General features: G+C 40.6%; 1 protein-coding gene across 1 annotated transcript in view; it reads right to left on the bottom strand.

Annotated features, from left to right (window-relative positions):
- Window positions 1-4,253: 4,253 nt before the first annotated feature.
- rab35b (RAB35, member RAS oncogene family b) overlaps window positions 4,254-4,844 on the bottom strand; it is a 20,306-nt gene continuing 19,715 nt past the window's right edge. The window contains exon 6 of the mRNA XM_076269890.1: window positions 4,254-4,844. This exon is cut by the window's right edge and continues 1,622 nt beyond it. The gene's annotated coding sequence lies outside the window, so the exon portion shown is untranslated.

Genomic DNA, 4,844 nt, shown 5'->3' on the forward strand with positions numbered 1-4,844 from the left:
AACTTTTCCAACTATACCTACTACACACTAATACCCTATTCCGAATTGTAACCTCTCTGAATAGGGTGTTGAGACATTAAGATGAAGGCATCTTAATGTGAAGGAATCTTAATGAAGTGTTATTCTCTGGGACGCTGGAGAGGGGATCACTACACCAGAGTTGATTAGGGGCAGTTCCATTGAAAATTAAGTTTTTTGTAACATCCATAACACCAATAAAATGTGATGGTATGGTATGATATGAATGATTACATGAAATTTGAGCATTTGCTATTTTTGGCTGAAGAATGTACATGAGAAAAAATGCACAAAAAATGAATGTCATCATTCACATCATACAGATAAGGCATTTCACTGGCGTTATGGATGTGACAAAAGGTCAATTTTCCGTGGAATTGCCCTTAGGCAGAAGACCTCGCAGGGGCCTGATATCTCTCATGGAGAATGCCAGCTGTTTTCTTGTTCATAATACCCCACTCACTGTTGAGTTTGCTCACATTAGAATATTATTTCCTTTCTTTTAGCTCGTTTTTTTTGTCGTTTTATGTGTGGCATGTTATGCTGTTGCATTTATTGTGTATTTTATGATTTTACATTTTCTTTCATGTCTACAGTCTACAAAACACTGTTTTGAAAACTTTCAGAACACATCATTCCTGTATTCTTACAGGACAACTGTCAGAGGAAAGAACATTGTTCCCAAAACACCATTTTGTAACACACTTCAAAATTTGTCAATCATAAAGATCATCTGTCACTCTCACCATGCGACACTGCTTTATTTCTTTCATGCTGCATGTTTGTGTGTGTGTGTGTGTGTGTGTGTGTGTGTGTGTGTGTGTATGTGTATGTATGTCTCCAAGCACTTTTTTTGTCCATGCAAACGCAGAACTGAGATATAGAAACTTGAACGCGGTGAAGTGGTCTTTCCAGGAGAAGTGAGATTAGAGACAGACAGGTGAATGTACTGACTTAAGGACATGGTGGCTCTATACAGGTGGATCTCACATATTTAGCCAAGCTTCCTCCACACACACACACACACACACCTACCTTTTATCCCAGTCTTACCCAACACACATTAATAGACATACTTTGGATTACGTAACACACACACAAGATGAATGATCTTCAGTTAACAGAGCTCAGCATCACAAGTGGACTTACAGGTGGAGATGGAACAGAAGGGTTGAACAGAGATTAACTTAAACCGCAACATATGGACCTACATACAGAAATGAATCAGACAGAGGAATGACCGGACACAGTGCAGTGTGTGTGTGTGTGTGTGTGTGTAAAATACTTTGTGTATATGGCACATGCTAAAAATATTCACGTATTCATCTTTAATCTTGACTGTAAATATACAAGACATTTTTTCTATATTGATAAGCTTTTCATAAAATTATTTTATACAGATGGAGAGAATAGCTAAAAAATACTATAATAAGCATATGATTTTATATTCATGGAAAATACCTATTTTTTAAAGTGACGCCACTTTGCGTGTGAGAAAATGTTGATGACTGTCATGGTGAGTGAGCCTCCTTCTGAAAAGAGGGAGGACTGGTTGCCATGGTGAGAAGGATCTGCTGAATGTTTCTTTCTTCACGTGAAGGCCACTGTGACCCAATAAAAATCAAAAGCAAGCCACCAATGGAGTGTCCTTACTGGAAGTGTGTGTGTGTGTGTGTATTAAAAGAAATCTTATTTTTGACATAGGTGGCATTTAGAGGCTTTTGCATCTGAACCCTTCAAGTACACAACCTCTTGAGCTATACATGTAGTATGCATTTATAGGAGAGCAGGTGTCTTCAAATCTTCACATTTATTTTGGTTGGACATGATCATGTGGAGGAGAAACTGTCGTTTCCATGAGCTGCCTATGGGTTAAACACTATGCATGTCTAGCTGCCTATGGGTTAAGCACTATGTATATACGTCTAGCTGCCTATGGGTTAAGCACTATGTATATAGGTCTAGCTGCCTATGGGTTAAAGACTAGATCTAGCTGCCTATTGGTTGAAGACTATATAGATCTAGCTGCCTATGAGTTGAAGACTAAATAGGTCTAGCTGCCTATGGGTTAAGCACTATATAGATCTAGCTGCCTATGGGTTAAACCAGTGGTTCTCAAACTTTTTCTTTTATTCCCCACTTTGATCAAGGGGGCATTCTCGAGCCCCACCTGTCCCTCATCACTCTAAGAGGTAGGTCAAGCTTAAAATTGTGAAATTTATTGAAATAATGACAAGTTCTAAATATATCCTCTTCAACGGAGTTAAAATCAGCTGGTGCTGCAGATATAATAATAAATAAATACATAACACACATATTTCTGTTTTCCAGCAACATATTAGGAAGCATAGGCCATTTTACAGCATTGTAATGAAATACCAACATGCTGAATTAAATGGATCCATAATCCAGTCATACTGAGCACTGCTGGTTGGGAAATATTTTTGAAATAAACTTTGCAGGGATGTGATGTAGGCCTACTGTTTAATACATGGGATCATAAGAGTGCCTCCCAATCAGACGTGTTTCAGCGATTTCGCTCAGAAATCTCAAAGGCATAATACTGTCGCGATCGAGGCGCCTGTCCCATACTCAAGTGTTTTTGGTGAATGCAGTAATCTTATTTGCTAGATGAGGTAGGTGCTTGTCTTTGCCTTGTAACTGGACATTTAACTCAAATGTAAAATATATATCAAATATATCGCTAAATTAGGCCAGCTTCGTCAAGAAATGTTCATTAGTGAACGTGCTTGCAGATTCAAACATGCGCTCTTCCTCCAAGATGAGGCGACTCGGAGCTCAAACACGCGCGACAGCACTTTACCTCGGGAAAGCCACCTTGCCTCGCTGTGAAACAGTACAGCCTTTTGGTCAGCTACCATCTCTTAGCAAAGGGCGGAGAATAGACGCGCTTTTAAGGGCCGGGTTTTGATGAAATTCACCACTCTCACAACAACGTTCAAAATCTCATGTAGGTCGGGACTAAGCTGCCTTGACACGAGCGCTTCCCTGTGAATAACACAGTGCGTCCATTGCGCATCGGGTGCTACCTGGGCCCAGGCTACAGATACAAAAATGAATAAAAAACTCCTGTTTTTCACGTCAGTTCGCGCCCCATGCACCTGGCATGTCTCCGCGACCCAGTAGTGGGTCGCGACCCACAGTTTGAGAAACGCTGGGTTAAACACTATATAGGTCTAGCTGCCTATGGGTTAAAGACTATATAGGTCTAGCTGCCTATGGGTTAAAGACTATAGGTCTAGCTGCCTATACGTTAAGCTATGTATATAAGTTTAGCTGCCTATGGGTTAAACACTATATAGGTCTAGCTGCCTATAGGTTAAGCACTATGTGTCTAGCAGCCTATAGGTTAAGCACTATGTATAGGTCTAGCTGCCTAGGGGTTAAACACTATATACTGTAGGTCTAGCTGCCTATGGCTTAAGCACTATGTATATAGGTCTAGCTGCCTATAGGTTACGCACTGTGTATATAGGTCTAGCTGCCTATGGGTTAAGCACTATGTACATACAGTACGTCTTTAATCTGGGATGGAACACCCCATGAAAATGCTTGATCACCAAAAGACACCAGTAAGCTTGCTCATAACCTTTTAACAACTTGATTCGATGTCATTTCTGTAGTCATAAAAACATGTCTCGGATGCTTACAGAGTCCAGTATGACCTTAAACCACGAGATGAGCGACAGGTTTCAGTAATAATCCCCCCCTTTCAACAGGAAGAGTCCTGGAGCAGAACCACGGATCATTAGGAGGGGTCCAGAAGCTTCCACCAGCGCTAATGATATTGGTGTTTGCAAGATGTCTACATTTAGCTTGCCAGTTTTAAACCAAAACATTGCATTGCTGCTGCGATGGACACCAACACAGCAGCCAGGCAGATGTTCAGGATGTGCTTTCCAACCTCCCTACCGTACCATTATCATGTAAGGATCATTTGGTATCTGTTCCTCACACACACAGACAAACACACCTTCCTATCTTTATCATATAAGGATGATTTTCTCTTGCTCTCCCTCTCTCTCTGTCACACACACACACACACACACACACACACACACACACACACACACACACACACTCACACACAAACTAAAGGGAGTACTGTGTAATCACAAATGCCCCAACAAACACTTTTGTTATAACAATATAACAAGGAGGTTCTTTTTTCAGACAAAACACAAAAACAAAAAGAGGACAATGGCGCTACGGTGTGAAATGTTAATCCATTTTAAAATATTTATTATTGATTATTAAGTCCATGAAGGTCTCTTAACTCCAGTGTACAGCCATAGCAGAGCTGAAAGCCGCGTTTCAACCATAGCACACACACATGCCTACGCACATGGATGTGTGCAAATATATATGTATATAATATATATTAAATATAAAGACAAATATATTTATATATACACATACACATGAGGAGTACAAATGAGTCAGACTCGTTCCTTGGCCCAGAGGAAATGGCTCACTGATTGGCTACAGGGTTGCTATGACAGGTGGTGATGTCATAAAGCAGGTGTTGTCATAGCTTTGTTGGGGTTTTACTTAACAAGACCAGGCCCCATCCACCATTAAAGACAAAAAATAAGAGAAATGTCCAGCAAACAGTGACTTGGATGACCACAGAGATGAATTACCCAGAGAGCAGAATGAGAGATAGAGAAAAGAGAGAGAGAGAGAGAGAGAGTGAGTGTGAGAGAGAGAGAGAGAGAGAGAGAGAAAGAGTGAGGTTTATCCTAGCAGTCATTCCACTTGAAAGGGGTGGCAGAAGGAGTTTCTCTGGCACTTCAATCTCTCTG

The sequence above is a fragment of the Alosa pseudoharengus genome, unplaced genomic scaffold, assembly GCF_046254945.1.
Source record: "Alosa pseudoharengus isolate Yale_2024_CS ecotype anadromous, Long Island Sound unplaced genomic scaffold, YU_APseudo_1.1 YU_APseudo_1.1_scf_6, whole genome shotgun sequence".
Lineage (NCBI taxonomy): Eukaryota > Metazoa > Chordata > Actinopteri > Clupeiformes > Clupeidae > Alosa > Alosa pseudoharengus.